The sequence below is a fragment of the Moschus berezovskii genome, chromosome 12, assembly GCF_049115385.1.
Source record: "Moschus berezovskii isolate FMDL1 chromosome 12, NW_MosBer_1.0, whole genome shotgun sequence".
NCBI lineage: Eukaryota > Metazoa > Chordata > Mammalia > Artiodactyla > Moschidae > Moschus > Moschus berezovskii.
In genome coordinates, this window is record NC_142471.1 from 97,867,890 (window position 1) to 97,884,864 (window position 16,975).

Below are 16,975 nucleotides of genomic sequence, written 5' to 3' on the forward strand. Positions count from 1 at the left end.
CCGCCATGTGTAGACCTTTCTGGACCCCCACCTCCCATCTCAGCACCCTGGGAAAGACCAGGCTTGCTTCTGTGATCCCTCCCTTGCAGGGTCTGTCCAGCACTGCCACTGGTTACCACCTACCCTCCATGTTTAACTTCAGGGTCTGCCCAACCTCTGGTGGCCACCACTGACGCTGGGCTCTTGGAGCGTCTCTGTCTGCTGCCTCCCACCTCCCGGCCCTTCTCCTGTGCCCCACCCTTGGGCTGTAAGAGAGATGCTGCTGTGATCTCAGGGACCACGGTGCTGGAGAACGTGAGCATAAAGGTCTCTCTTGGATGGGAGCCCTGATGAAGAAGATGATCAGGCTAATGTCCAGAGGGACTGGGCAGAGCCTTGGGTGCAGTGAGGAGAGCAAGTCACCAGGTCCCAGGGCAGCTCCTCACAGAGCTTTGGGGGACCCACAGGGGTTTCCTGGGTGTCTGAGCCCACCTGGCACCCCTGTGCATGTTCATGGCCTGTCTGCTGGCCCAGAGAGTTGACCAGCCTAGCTTAATGGTGTGCACTGGACATCTGGGGGTCCTGGGAGTGGGAGAAGGTGTGCACGGGGAGAAGGTCCCTGGGTTGGAGGAAAGTGAGCTGGCAGGAAGTGGGGTGAGGCCTGACAGAGTAAGGTGCCAGCCCAGCAGTCAGAGGGTGGGGACTTCGGGAAGTTTGCACCTGCCCTTCTCTGCATGCCTCTCCCTTCTCCTGCCCCCGACATTCTGGTTACACCCCCTTCAGAGTGGAGTGTGAGCTCTTCCCCACAGACTCACGGCCCTCTCAGTCCACCTGGGGGTACTGATCAGGCACCTTATGAGTAGAACCCACTGGGGACCCCACTGAGGCTGCTGCAGGTCCACGCACCCCTGAGGTCCTAGCTGGGGTGCGGCTCAGTGCGTGGTGCAGGCTGCGGTTTGGAGGCGCTGGGGCTGCTGCACAGAGGGGCCTGCTCACGGGCCCCTGACTTCTCTAGAAAGCCCTCGTCTTCTCCACACTCGTCTGACAACCCAGGCTGCTCTTTGTAAAACGGGTTCTCTGGCATATCTTTTGGAAAGTAGCCTTTATTGATCTTATTCTGCTTAGAACATAATGCACATTCAAAAACTCATGTAAGCAAGAGAGACAATGAAAAACATGTATTCTGTCACTCAGAAAAGAATGCCTCAGCATCTTGGCTTAGATCCACTGAGAACTTTTCTTTTCAAAGATGCACAGACCCGAGCATGATCGCCAGCAGCACGTTCTGTGTTCCTGTTTCCCACTGGAGCGCGCAGCTAACGCGCTGCCCGGCCCGCGCTGCACGTTCAGGGGCTGCTGATGCTCTGTCATTTACTCATCTGCCGTCACACCTTTGGCTGCTTCCCAAGGACACCACCCTCTGGGAGTCATGTTTTTAAGGGTTTGTATCAGACTGCTCTCCATGACACGCTGGGGCTTGGACTCATTCTGCAGCATACCTCTGTGTGTAGGCAGAAAGGCGTGCCTCCCACCGAGCCTGGCCCCTGGCTCCAGCCTGGCCTCCACGGGGCCCCAGCTCTGCAGAAAGCCAAGCCTGGGTCTCAGCACAGGCGGCTCCATTTCATGTGTCCGGCTGGCGGATGCGCTGGGGAGACAGGGTGGGGCTCATGGGCTGAACTCCTCGGACCGGCTCCCATCAAGTGGGAGGCGACCTCCTGCACCTGAGGGCCACATGCTGGCCTGTGCTTGGGCGGCTGCAGGGGCTGAGGGGCCGGGCTGGTGCTGTTCCCTCCCCGGCTGTGACCCTCCCTCCCAGGGAGGGTGCCCTGCGGGCCCTGGGCTGGGAGGATGTCCCATGAGGGCCCACCGGGGGTGCTGGCTTAGCCATGCAGGGCCACCTGAGGGGATGTGACCACAGGCATGTCAAAGGCGGGGCCCCAACTCCAGAGATTCCACCGAACGTGGTCCTTGGATGTTCATTTGTGTTAACCTTTTACTTTGTTAATGTTGATGCATCAAAATACAGCAGGAGAAAACTTGGGAAAGTTGAAATTAAAGGCACAAATTGGAATGGAAGAGGAAATTAGATTTTTAAGTTTTGAAAATCCTGGACAAGAAGCACCTTCCCACCATCCACGAAGTTCCTGCACGTTCTTGTCTGGAAGGCCTAGCCGTCGAGTCCCTGTCTGCTGTAGGGTGGGCCCCCAGCCAGGGCCTGCTGAGCAGAGACAGCTGGGCTGGGGTGGGGCGGGAAACAGGGGTGTCTGCAGGCGGCCACGCCCCCACCTCCGCAGTGGCCCCGGGAGAGTCCGCGCTCGCTGCTCCAGGGCGGATGGGCCTCGCTCGGGGCTGCGCGCTGGGGTTGCCCATGTGGATGCATGAGCACCGCAGCCCAGGTGGGATGCGCCACTCTCCCCGCCATGCCCCACTCCCGCCTGAGGCAGCCCCCACGGTGGAAGCCCAGGAGCCCTGGGCTGTGACGCTCCGCCCTCCCCCTGTTATGATGACCCTACACAGGGCAACTTCTTGAGCTGTGTGTCCTCTCCGAAGGCCGGGCGGCACTTCCCCAGCTGCTTTTCACTCCCCAGCCCTTTAAGGGTTCAGGGGACTTTCACCTTCAGGACCGTCCGCCCGACCGTCCGCCCCCACCCTCAGGCCAACCCCACCACCTGCCCTGTGGCTGAGCGAGGCTTGCATCTGGCCCTCTCTGCTCTGGCGGGGAGCCCACCGAAGCTCTGGAAGCTGGAGGGCAAGGGGCACTTTCCTGCCACGCTGCTGGGCACCTGGCTGGAAGAGCTCGAGGTACCTGCTGGCCTCCTCCCTCCCCGGGGTCCTGGGAGGGAGGGAAGGGCCTTTCTGCCCTAGTGCCCTGATCCCTGTGTGTGGAGTGGGGCCCTCATGGCCGCGGGGCTCAGGTGAGGAAGGCGGGCTCCTGGGCTGCTGTGTAGGTGGGATGCTGGCCACCCAGGGACTGAGTGGTGGGCAGCCCTGTGCTGGGACCTTTGAGAGCCGCAGACGGGATGACCTGCTTGAAGGGTGGCTTGCATACAGGGGAGGCGGGTGTCTTCTGCAGGAGGCTGGGGTGCGGCTCTGCGCTCCAGGCATCCAGACCCCACCTCTTTGGGGTCCCTGAGGGCTGAGTGCCTAAGGTCATGAACTGTAAGGAAACAGTCCAGCATCTCCAGCTACAGGTTCAATCTGAACTTCCTGGACATGTGCAAGCTGCCTACAGACTCCCAGGTGCTGTGTTCAGGTAGGGAGTTGAGTCGCTCAGTCGTGTCCGACTCTTTGTGACCCAATGGACTGCAGCACGCCAGGCCTCCCTGTCCGTTGCCAAGTCCTGGAGTTTGCTCAAACTCATGTCCATTAAGTCGGTGATGCCATCCAACCATCTCATCCTCTGTTGTCCCTTTCTCCTCCCGCCTTCAATCTTTCCCAGCATCAGGGTCTTTTCACATGAGTCAGTTCTTTGCATCAGATGGCCAAACTATTGGAGTTTCAGCTTCAGCATCAGTCCTTCCAATGAATATTCAGGACTGATTTCCTTTAGGATGCACTGGTTGGATCTTCTTGCGGTCCAAGGGACTCTCAAGAGTCTTCTCCAACACCACAGTTCAAAAGCATCCATTCTTTGGCGTTCAGCTTTCTTCACAGTTCAACTCTCACATCCACACATGACCACGGGAAAATCCATAGCTGTGACTAGGCGGGTAACCACAGTGTACCCTTTTCCATCCGAGGGCAGACAGAATGAAGCGACGCTCACAGGTAGGGGACAGAGCCCAGGGATCTCTGAGACAGAGGCGTCCACTCCAGCCATGCTCGGTGCGCCGAGGGGACGGCCACTGCCTGGAGGAGGGGCAGGGCGCTCTCCAGCTTGGCCAGCCTGTCTCCACGCCCTGGGAGGGAGAGCACCTGGGAGCCTCCCTGGGACTCTGCTTCTCTCCTTGGCGGCCCTGAAGTCACCTGGAGAGATGACTCCACTTTGCCAGCTTCCCCCACAGGGTTCTGCTGCACCAGCCAAGTGGGGACAGGCACCAGGGTTTAACTGGCCAGAATATTAAAGTGCCCGGCACGCACGCAGCCCAGGTGGCCCTTGTGGGGCCTGAGGGGCAGGACGTGAGCACTGCTCTCAGAGTCTGAGCGGCGTCCGGCCACGGGGGGCCCCTGGGGGCTGTGACAGGCCAGGTGGTCCGGTTTCTCCTGTGTCCTTCCTCCCTGTGGGACTTGCCCAGAGGCCTGCCTACCCCTCAGGTAGGGGCCTGCTTCAGCCTAGTGTCTGCCCCCAGGACACTCGGAAGCCCGGCTGGTGGGTGGTGAGCCCTCCTGCACTGGGCGCCTGGAGGTGAGGCATGGCCTGACCTGGGCCGCCGTCTGCGATGCTGACCTGGACCAAGGGCCGTGGCCCACGTGTTGTGCCAGGAGCTGCAGTGTGGTGTGGTTGTGTCCACTACTGGGGGCGCTCACTTCGTCCAGGGCTCAGGGCTCGTGTGGTCCAAGGCCTTCCACTGTGCGGGCAAGGAGTCCCTGCTGTTCTACTGCCCTCGGGGGCTGGGGCACCACTGTGGGCACGGCCAGGATATGGAGCTCAGGTGCTCAGGGGAAAGTAAGTTCTTACGGGGTTGTAATGGTGATAGTTTAGTTGCCGAGTTGTGTCTGACTCTTTGACGACCCCATGGACTGTAGCCTGCCAGGCTCCTCTGTCCATGGGATTCTCAAGGCAAGAATGCTGGAGTGGGTTGCCATTTCCTTTTCCAGGGGAACTTCTTGACCCAGGGATTGAACCTGTATTTCTTGTGTCTCCTGCTTTGGCGGGCAGATTCTTTACCACTAGTGCCACTTGGGAAGTGTCTTCTTTGGAGACATGTCTGTTTAGGTCTTCTGCCCATTTTTAAAAGAAATAATTCTGTTTATTTATTTTGGCTGTGCTGGTTCTTCGTTGCTTTGAGGGTTTTTTCTCTAGTTGCAACGCGTGGGGGCTCCTCTCCAGCTGTGGTGCTTGGGCTTCTCACTGTGCTTGCTCCTCTTGTTTCAGAGCACGGGCTCTGGTAGCTGCAGCATGTGGGCTCCGCAGCTGTGGCTCTCAGGCTCTAGGGCACAGGCTCAGTAGTTGTCGTGCATGGGCTTAGTTGCTCTGTGGCTTGTGGGATCTTCCTGGAGCAGGGACTGAACCCTGCGTTAGCAGATGGATTCTTTACTACTGAGCCACAAGGGAAACCCTTCTGCCCATTTTTTTTTAATGGTTTTTTGTTTTGATGCTGTTAAGTGTCATGCTCAGTCCAGTTCAGTCGTTCAGTCGTGTCCGACTCTTTGTGACCCCATGGACCACAGCACGCCAGGCTTTCTGTCCATCACCAACTCGCAGAGCTTGCTCAAACTCATGTCCATTGAGTCGGTGATGCCATCCAACCATCTCACCCCCTGTCGTCCCCTTCTCCTCCTGCCCTCAGTCTTTCCCAGCATCAGGGTCTTTTCCAGTGAGTCAGTATTTGTATCAGATGGCCAAAGTGCCGGAGCTTCAGCTTCAGCATCAGTCTTTCCAATGAATATTCAGGATTGATCTCCTTTAGAATGGACTGGTTGGATCTCCTTGCAGTCCAAGGGACTCTCAAGAGTCTTCTCCAGCACCACAGTTTGAAAGCCTCAATTCTTCGGCGCTCATGAGCTGTTTGTAAACTTTAGAGACTACCCCTTATCGGTCACATCAGATGCAAATATTCTCAACGTGTGGGTTGTCTTTTCATTTTGTTTATTGTTTCCTTTAATGTGCTGCTGATTTTTTATTACTTTGTCCTCCCTTTTATTACCATACTGATTTCTATTATTTCCTTCCTTCTGTTTACTCTGAGTTTAATTTCCTATTCTTTTTCTAGGTTCTTACAGGAAAAACTGAAGTCATTAATCTGCCACTTCAAGAAGGGGACGCAGTGCTTGACCCTGTGGGGCCTGTGGAACCCTCAGGAGGAGGCTGCACCCACAGAGAGGGCAGGCTGACCCTCCCTTCCGTCTGGGTCCGACTGATGGGTGCGGGAGCAGAAGTGGTGTTCTGAGACTCTGAGGCGGGTCACAGCGAGCCTCGAAGCTTCTGCTGGGCCTCAGAACGGCCCCTGTGGGTACCCAGCTGCTACAGGGTGAGTCACTCAAGGTGCAGGAAGATGCCACTCAGACGTGCTCGTGCTGCCGGCTGGCCCCCAGCTGACAGCCAGGTGGGCGAGTGGCTGTGGACTGCAGCCCAGCCAAGGCCTCGTCTGACTGCAGCCACGTGAAAAACCCCAGGCAGGAACTGCCTGGTTAGCCCCTCGCTGAGTTCTGGAAGATGATCGTACACGGTGGCTTCTCAGCAGTTAGAGAGCAGGAACGCCGTCACAGCCCCGTGAGTGACTGAGATGCAGGCAAGAGCGCGTGGCCATGCAGAGGTGAGTTCTCCCTGTCCTGTCCACCAGGCAGCACCCGCCTCCCAGGGCTGAGGCTTCATCCAAAGGCTGCGGCTGAACTGGACAGTGGACACATAGTGTGAGTGTCGACCCTCCGGGAGCCTCAGGGCCAGCATCCAAGACTCCTGTCTGCAGCTGTGAGTGGTACCCAGCACATCAGAGATTGCAGCCGTGGGATGCTCAGGGTTGGGTCGATGCCTCATGGTTGATGGAGATAAATTCCTGACAAAGCCCTGGGTTGTAGCATCTCCATGGAGGCCAACTCTGAGGGGTCAGGCTGGAGTAAATTAGCCCTTATCTCTTGACAACTTTCTGTTTGCTGTTACCATGCAGATGAAAGGGATCAGAGGTGGGCTTGGGGCCGTGTGAATGTGAAGGGCCGCAGTTTGGGAGTCTTCTGCTGCCATGATGTCACAGCCCCCTCTCGGCCCTGAGCCTCTGGGTCCTGCTCTCAGCTGATGACTTTGCTTCCCTGTCACTGAAAAATCTCAGTGAGTAAGATGAAGGCTCTGCACCGCAGCTTCTGCATGCTCTGTGCTTCCAGCAGGGCAGCCCCTGGCTGCAGCGCAGCCTGGCCTCCTGCTGGTGAAGGCCTGGCTCCAGCCGCCTCCAGCCCTTCCCAGAGCCTCCGTGCTCCCTGTCGCCGGGTCCTCCCTGACTCACTCCCCTGAGCCCGACACTTCATTTCTCGGGTCCCTGGGCAGTGGCCCTGCTGGTCCCTCTCGGGCACCTGCCGAACCGACACGGTTGGGTCTGGCCTGACGCCCTTTAGGTCACCGTCACCGCCTCCTGCTGCATCCTGTCACAGCCTGTGTGACCAACAGCAGCATTTGGCCAGTTAACCCCATGCTCCTGGTGGAAACCTTCCGCCTTTCTCTCCTCAGTCCTCCCGGGCTGCTTTGCTCTTTCCCCTCAAATCTTTGGAGGTAGAGCTTTTCCAGATCTCGTGGTTGAGACGACCTTCTCTCTCTCCTCATTGATGGCACCCAGGCTCCCAGAGTACATCATGAGGAACGCTGGGCTGGAAGAAGCACAAGCTGGAACCAAGATTGCTGGGAGAAATATCAATAACCTCAGATATGCAGATGACACTACCCTTATGGCAGAAAGTGAAGAGGAACTCAAAAGCCTCTTGATGAAAGTGAAAGAGGAGAGTGAAAAGGTTGGCTTGAAGCTCAACATTCAGAAAACAAAGATCATGGCATCTGGTCCCATCACTTCATGGGAGATAGATGGAAAAACAGTGGAAACAGTGTCAGACTTTATTTTTTTGGGCTCCAAAATCACTGCAGATGCTGAATGCAGCCATGAAATTAAAAGACGCTTGCTCCTTGGAAGGAAAATTATGACCAACCTAGATAGTATATTAAAAAGCAGAGACATTACTTTGCCAACCAAGGTCCGTCTAGTCAAGGCAATGGTTTTTCCCGTGGTCATGTATGGATGTGAGAGTTGGACTGTGAAGAAGGCTGATCGCCGAAGAATCGATGCTTTTGAACTGTGGTGTTGGAGAAGACTCTTGAGAGTCCCTTATACTGCAAGGAGATCCAACCAGTCCATTCTAAAGGAGATCAACCCTGGATGTTCATTGGAGGGACTGATGCTAAAGCTGAAACTGCAATACTTTGGCCACCTCATGCGACGAGTTGACTCACTGGAAAAGACTGTGATGCTGGGAAAGGTTGGGGGCGGGAGGAGAAGGGGACGACGGAGAATGAGATGGCTGGATGGCATCACCGACTCTGTGGACATGAATTTGAGTGTACTCCGGGGGTTGGTGATGGACAGGGAGGCCTGGCGTGCTGTGATTCATGGGGTCGCGGAGAGTCGGACACGACTGAACGACTGAACTGAACTGAACTGAGGCTCCCAGAGTCAGCCCTGCCGCCCGCCTTCCCCTGGACTCTCGCCTCACGGTCAGCTGCCAGCAGGCTGTCTCCATGTGGATGTGTAACAGACACCTCATCCCCAAATTCTGTGACCTGCAGATTCAATGCAATCCTTATAAAAATTCTAACCCTAACCCTAACAAAAATTCCGACTGACTTTGTGCAGAAATTGACCAGCTGATCCTAAAATTCATAGGGAAAAGCAGGGATCCAGAATAGCCAAGAGTCTTCAAAAGGAAAAAAAAAAAATATGGAAGAATCACACTTGATTCCAAAACTTAATTCAAACTGACAGTAACCAAGATAGTGTGACCCTGGCATCAGGATACATATAGAGTTGAACTGAGAGTCCAGACATAAACCCTCACACCTATGGCTGGCTGATTTTTGACAAAGGTGCCGAGACCAATGAGGAGAAGACAATTGCTTCAACAGATGATGCTGGGACAATTGGACTGCATGAATGCTCAGTCACTTCAGTCAAGCCCGACTCTGTGACTCCATGGACTGTAGCCCTCCAGGCTCCTCTGCCCATGGGATTCTCCAGGCAAGAACACTGGAGTGGGTGGCCATGCCCTCCTCCAGGGGATCTTCCTGCCCAGGGATCAAACCCAAGTCTCTTATGTCTTCTGCATTGGCAGGCGTGTTCTGTACTACCAGTCCCACCCGGGAAGCCCTGGACATACTGGACATACTCATACAAAAAATAAAGTTGGACCCCTAGCTCGCAAGAAACAAAACTTAAAATTATCTTGGAACTTTTTGAAACACACAGCTGCCCAGGTATTGCTTTTCCTTTTATGCCAGAGCTCCAGATAGGTTTCCAACGAGCAGCTGAGTGTAAAACCACCTGGGCTGTGTGAGGCGCGTTTGCTTTTTTCCGGTTTGTTTCACTTTCTGTTTCGTAACCAGCGCTCCCATTTCATTTAGTTCATGTCCCCCATTTCTCCATCTCTTCTTCTGTTTTATGTTCTTTCTCAAGCCTTTGTTAAGCACAGTAGAAAAGCTTTTGTATGCCTATGTATAAATAATATGTATAATATATATATTTTAGAAAACTTATGAATTTTTGCCTAACCAAAACATTTATGACATTTTGATTGCACGTGTTTGACTTAGTATAAATAGAATGTTAGATTTCTAACTTTAAAAAATAGATATGCAGTGAACAACAAGCTTACTGTGTAGCACAGAAAACTATGGTCAATATCTTATAATAACCTATAGTGAAAAATAATTAAAAAAATAATACATGTGTATATGTATAACTAAATCACACAAAAAAGAATTCTACTTTTTGAAATTTAGTAATGCTTTATATTTTTGCCAGTTTTTCTAAATGTCCTATGGACATTTAATAATGACACATGAGATACAAAATTTTAAATGGATTTCTGCAGGATATGATTGATATAAATTAATTAAATATAAATCTATTATATTTGAATTGTTAGTGACATTGAAAAATTATTGCTGAACCTTGAAAGATGCCAGGGTTCTTGGCCTCTGGAGGAGAAGAATTCAATCTGGGGCCAGTGATGAGGCTTGATCGCTTGGAGCTTTTGTGTGATAAAGTTTTATTAAAGTTTAAAGTGTAAAAGACATAGAGACAGCGTCTGATATAGACGTCAGAGGGGGCAGAAAGAGAGCCCCCTGCTAGTCTTTAGCTGGATGTTTCAGAGCTACTAGCAGGCTGCTGATTAGAGACAGAAAACGTCTCAAAACTCAGAGCCTGGCACCAGACCCATCACCCACAACGGGCACTTTGAGATAACGTTGGCACAGGGTGAGTTGTCCCGGGCCATGAAATGACTGACGTGAATCTTGAAGAAAGGCCGGGTTCCAAGCAAATACAGTCTCATTCATTTCAGTTCAGTTCAGTCGCTCCATCATGTCTGACTCTTTGTGACCCCATGGACTGTAGCACAAGCCTCCCTGTCCATCACCAACTCCCGGGGTTCACTCAAACTCATGTCCATTGAGTCAGTGATGCCATCCAACCACCTCATCCTCTGTCATTCCCTTCTCCCGCCTTCAATCTTTCCCAGCTTCAGAGTCTTTTCCTATGAGTCATTTCTTTGCATCTGGTGGCCAAAGTATTGGAGTTTCAGCTTCAGCATCAGTCTTTCCAATGAATATTCAGGACTGATTTCCTTTAGGATGGACTGGTTGGATCTCCTTGCAGCCCAGGGGACTCTCGAGAGTCTTCTTCAACACCACAGTTCAAAACATCAATTCTTCAGCGCTCAGCTTTCTTTATAGTCCAACTCTCATATCCTTATATGACTATTGGAAAAACCATAGCCTTGACTAGATGGAGCTTTGTTGGCAAAGTAACGTCTCTGCTTTTTAATATGCTATCTAGGTTGGTCACAACTTTTCTTCTAAGGAGTAAGCGTCCTTTAATTTCATGGCTGCAATCACTATCTGCAGTGATTTTGGAGCCCCAAAAAATAAAGTCTGCCACTGTTTCCCCATCTGTTTGCCATGAAGTGATGGGACCGGATGCCATGATCTTAGTTTTCTGAATGTTGAGCTTTAAGCCAACTCTTTCACTCTCCTCTTTCACTCTCATCTAGAGGCTGTTTAGTTCTTCACTTTCTGCCATAAGGGTGGTGTCATCTGCATATCTGAGGTTACTGATATTTCTCCCAGCAATCTTGATTCCAGCTTGTGCTTCCTCCAGCCCAGCGTTCATCATGATATACTCTGCGTATAAGTTAAATAAGCAGGGTGACAGCCTTGACGTACTCCTTTTCCTAGTGAGAGGGTAACAGGCAGGAAGGCCAGGGGTCTCCAAGCGGAGGAAATAGCCTGCACGTGTCAGACATTTGACTGAGCGACTGAACTGAACTGAACTGAAGCGGCAGGAGGAAATGAACTAGCGATATTTTTTTCTTCTCTTTACAAATTTAAAAGGAAGTTTCTCTTAAAATACTGTGTTGCCATAATGACACCTGGTTTCACCTGAAGTTAACTATTCTCAAATCTTGAGTTAACCAATGCACTTTTCTTATGGAAATGTTGGTCTTAAGCTATGTTAATGTACTAGGCATTTGCCCCAGACTCTATCTTCAAGTCGGTTCCGCCAAATGGCTCAGAACCTACTTGACAAACCTGTATGTTATACTCAGAGATTGTTCCCTTAATCTATGTAAAACGAAACTATTTATATGGTAACCTGCCCTTCTACACGATTCAAGTTAATCATTTTATGGCCCGGGATGAATCGTCTGGTGTCAAAATTATCCCAAAATGCATCTTATGGGTGAGGGGCCTGGTGTCATTCTGAGCCTTAAGACATTCCTTTCTTTCATTAACAGACTGTTAGTGACTGTATAACATCCAGCTGAAGACTAGCAGGGGGCTACTCTTTCTGCCCCCTTCTGATGTCTATGTCAGAAGCTTTCTCTATCTCCTTTATACTTTAATAAAACTTTATTACACAAAAGCTCTGCTTCATTAACTATGCCAAAGCTTTTGACTGTGTGGATCACAATGAACTGTGGAAAATTCTGACAGAGATGGGAATACCAGACCACCTGACTTGCCTCTTGAGAAACCTGTATGCAGGTCAGGGAGCAACAGTCAGAACTGTACGTGGAACAACAGACTGGTTCCAAATAGGAAAAGGAGTACGTCAAGGCTGTATATTGTCACCCTGCTTATTTAACTTATATGCAGAGTACATCGTGAGGAACGCTGGGCTGGAAGAAGCACAAGCTGGAATCAAGATTGCTGGGAGAAATATCAATAATCTCAGATATGCAGATGACACTACCCTTATGGCAGAAAGTGAAGAGGAACTCAAAGGCCTCTTGATGAAAGTGAAAGAGGAGAGTGAAAAGGGTGGCTTGAAGCTCAACATTCAGAAAACAAAGATCATGGCATCTGGTCCCATCACTTCATGGGAAATAGAGGGGGAAACAGTGGAAACAGTGTCAGACTTTATTTTTTTGGGCTCCAAAATCACTGCAGATGCTGACTGCAGCCATGAAATTAAAAGATGCTTACTCCTTGGAAGGAAAGTTATGACCAACCTTGATAATATATTAAAAAGCAGAGACATTACTTTGCCAACCAAGGTCCGTCTAGTCAAGGCTATGGTTTTTCCCGTGGTCATGTATGGATGTGAGAGTTGGACTGTGAAGAAAGCTGATCGCCGAAGAATTGATGCTTTTGAACTGTGGTGCTGGAGAAGACTCTTGAGAGTCCCTTGTACTGCAAGGAGATCCAACCAGTCCATTCTAAGGGAGATCCATCCTGGGTGTTCATTGGAAGGACTGATGCTAAAGCTGAAACTCCAATACTTTGGCCACCTCATGTGACGAGTTGACTCACTGGAAAAGACTCTGATGCTGAGAAAGGTTGGGGGCTGGAGGAGAAGGGGACGACCGAGAATGAGATGGCTGGATGGCATCACCGACTCTGTGGACATGAGTTTGAGTGAACTCCGGGAGTTGGTGATGGACAGGGAGGCCTGGCGTGCTGTGATTCATGGGGTCGCGGAGAGTCGGACACGACTGAGCAACTGAACTGAACTGAACTTGTGTCATTCCACAACAACCTTTCATTATTTGGAACCAGTCTATTGTTCCAAGTCCAGTTCTAACTGTTACTTCCTGACCTGAATACAGATTTCTCAAGAGGCAGTTCAGATGGTCTGGTATTCCCATCTCTTGAAGAATATTTTCCACAGTTTGTGGTGATCTACACAGTCAAAAGTTTTGGCATAGTCAATAAAGCAGAAATAGATGTTTTTCTGGAACTCGCTTGCTTTTTCGATGATCCAACAGATGTTGGCAATTTGATCTCTGAATCAAACAGTCTCATTAACCTAGCTTAAGAGAATATTTGCATGAGTAAAACATACTGGTTTGTCAAGTCGGTTCTGAGTCTTAGGCGGAAACGACTTGAAGACAGAACACATAGTTCAGTGACATAGTTGAAGACAAACATTTCCACAAGAAGAACGTATTGGTTACCTCAAGGTTTGAGAAAAGTTAAGTTCAGGTGGAACCAGGTGTTGTTTTGGCAACACAGAATTTTAAGAGAAACCTCTTTTTAAATGTGTATTGAGAAGAGGAAAAAATCTAACACTGTTTCCTCCTGCCACTTAAGAGAGATGAGAACGGCTGACGCTCTCAGCCCATCTCCTCCCCTTGGAGACCCCTGCCTTCCTGCCTGCTACCCTCTCAGCATCATTCAAGATGCTCCTATTCTTATCTTTCCTGTGCTTGATAAAATATTCTCAGGGAAGCGTGAATATGTTTCACTATGACCGTGTAGTTCTCTTTTCCCTTGTATTTCTTCTGACTTCTGCTTCATGTATCTTTGCTTCTTTGTTAAGGTGAGATTTCTTCTGACTTCTGCTTCATGTATCTTTGCTTCTTTGTTAAGGTGAGATTTCTTCTGACTTCTGCTCATGTATCTTTGCTTCTGTTATGCCCTGAGTCCGGTCCCCCCATACTGGTAGAATAAGACACTCGCAGCAATGCAAAAACAAGAATGGGGTTTATTTCTAGCTCGAGCTAGGGCTCATGCCTCCTCCAGCGCAGTGGAGTGGGACAAGAGCCCCGAGCCCAGGTCACAGCGGTTTTTATAATCTCAGGTTACATAAGCACCTATTTCTGTTCAAAACATCAAGCTGGCAGAAGCTCATTGGCCAGTTCATGCACGCACGGAAGCTCATTGGCCAGTTTATACGCGCGCGGGGTTTTTCTGGGGGATTTCCCTTTTTACTCTGATTGGCCCGACTTTTGGCGCCAGCGGGACTTTTCTAGGGAGGAGTTTCTTAATTTTGGCGCCGGCGGGATCTTCTTAGGGAGGAGTTTCTGTGGACTTAGCCTCCACCCTCTCTCCAGGAAATCAAAACTTAGGCCTAAGCAAGGTCTCAGGCCTATCCTGGCTACTCAGATGTTAGGGCTCCTAACACTTCTTTGTTAAGGTGAGATTTCTTCTGACTTCTGCTCATGTATCTTTGCTTCTTTGTTAAGGTGAGATTTCTTCTGACTTCTCCTCATGTATCTTTGCTTCTTTGTTAAGGTGAGGGGATGGCTTATGATGTCTGTCTTCTTTGTGACTTGTGCCTCTTATCATTAAGAATATTCATCTTTGTTTCATTTAAAATAAATAAATTTAAGGAAAAAGAAAAAACACATCAAAGACTTAAATTTAAAAGTTAAATCATAAAACTCTTAGGGAAAACATAGGGATAAATCTTCATGACCTTGACTTAATGGTTTCTTAGAAATGACACCCAAAGAATAAACAACTAAGAAAAAAGGTGTATTGAGTTTCATCAAAATTAAAACCTTTTATGCATCAAAGGACAATATCAAGAAAGTGAAAAGGCAAACTTTGAAATAGAAGAAAATATCTGAAAATTATACACCTAATGTGAGTCAAGTGTCCAGAAAATGTAAAGAACTCTTACAAGACATCAATGAAAAGATAACCCCATTCAAAGTTAGGTGGAAGATCTGAATAGACATTTCTCCAAAGGAGATGAGCCGGTGGGCAACAAGAACATGCAGATATGCTCAGCGTCATCAGCCAGAGAGGAAATGCAAGCCCACAGGGAGACTCCGCTGCACACCCACTCAGGGGCTGTCAGAAAAGCACGTCAAAACCAGGGAGACTCCACTGCACACCCACTTGGCGGCTGTTGTAAAAGGCACGGACACGAACATGTTAGTGAGGAGAGGGAGAAATCGGAGCCCTCACACTCAGGAGGCAGACATGGTGAAGGAGGAAACAGAGAGAACTGGCTCCATCCTAAAGCAGGGCTCCTTGGGCCTGACTGTGGACTTTGAGCTCTATGCCCAGCATCTATGGAAACGACATACCACCTGGAAAACCAGGCCCCCAGAAGGAGAGCCCCCAGGGCTCGTGCCTAGACTCTCCATCCCAAAAGAGTACCCTAATTATCTGTGTAACTGAATAGAATCATACATTCTATTGTGCTTATTGGGGTATGACCGCAGGCCTACTGATAATTGTCCACTGCTAACTACCTAGGCTTAAGGCATACGAATCACGGGTTAACTTTGATTGCATCTTTCTCTTCCTTTGTTCAGACTAGTTTCCGGGAATTTGGGGAGGTGGGTTTGGGCGCATACACTTAGGTATATAATAAGGTTTTCACAAAAAAACGGGTCGGGGTCCTTGGCTAAGAGTGTTAGGGGAAGCACACGACTGGAACCGCCCACCCTGGCCAGGCTCTCTGGTAACCTTTGTATGAGTTGTTTTATGACAGGAGGTCCTGGTGAGGAACACGGAAATGATAAGCCACCACCAACCAGGAGAGTTCGGGAAAAGTCAAAAGGAGACACCCGTGTGTCCGTCCACTTCGCAGAGTCCCTCTCCCTAGCACCCATCCTGCCTGAGTGATGCTTGCGCCTCCAGGAGGGACTCAGGCAGAATGGTCGCGCAGCCAGATGGATCTTCGTGAGTCCACGGGGTCGGGAAGAATCCGACACTGAAGTGACTGAGCGAAGTGCAAACACAAGTGATCTTTGAAAAACCCAGCCTCCTGTCGGAAGCAGCCTGTCTCGGCTGTAGTTCACCTCTGCTCCTTCAGTCCCGGGCCCTGCGATGCTTCCCGTCACGTCTGGTGGATGTGGTCAGTTTCACTTGCAAAAGGGCTCTTCCTGCCATGACCTTGCCCAGCCCTGGCCAGGGTCCCTGCCTGCCCTCCTAGACAGTCTCCCTGCAGTTTCTCCCCTGCCAGCCCAAGAGTGAGGGTCACACTGTTCATGCCTTCTCAGGCCCCCCGGGGCTCCTGTCCCCCGGGTGGAGGTCAGTCATCTCCGAGTGCCTTCTCCTGCCCCTGCTCTGCCCCAGCTCCAGGGACCCCGGCTGCTGCAGGACCAGGCAAGGTTCTCCCACCCCAGGGCCTTGACACTGGCTCCCTCTGCCCCAGAAGCTTTTCCCCGTGACATGCCCCAGCTCGTTCTTCAGGTCCTTATTCCCGAGCCTTCCCTGACTACTTGACTTAGGGTGGCAGCCTCCCTGAGTCTCCCAAAGCCCCTCCTCCCACTGGTCCAATGCCCACTCCCAGTGTCCCCGCCTGGAGGTGCGCTGTCTCCCCTCTGCCCCCACTGTCAGCCTGTGCGCGCTGCCTGGGCTGCGCCGCCCTCCCCCGCGGGGCCTACCTTCTCGGCCTCGGGCTGGTTTCTCCGCTTTGCCACGGCCTCGGGCTCAGCATTTCCGTCCCTTCACTCCCGGCACAGAAATACTCCTGCTCTCCCCTCCCGGCACTCAGCCGTCCGCACCGGGCAGGCCTCGCGCCACCTGGGCCGAGGAATGCCCACTTCAGGTAACTCGCTGGGCACGGAGCTGCCTTTCCAGGTTGCGGCTTGGTGTCGTCCTGGGCACAGGGACCTGCCCGCCTGCACCCTAGTGGTGCCAGGCCTCAGAGCTGCACGCCTCCCAGTGACCAGGGCTCAGGGCTGCAGGCGGCGGGGGGCGGCCCCCTGAGGCCTATGCAGCCGCACCTTCTGCCTCGAGGCGTGCTTGTTCAGATGGAGGCACCACCCAGGGCTGCCCTCCTTGCACGTACAGGGAAGGGGGTGTGCCGGGCCCTGCAGCCCACTGGGTGCCTGTGTGTGCAGCATCACAGGTGCAGCCTGATGGGTTCTGAGCCCTCATTGGCCCCTTGGCCTCAGCCTC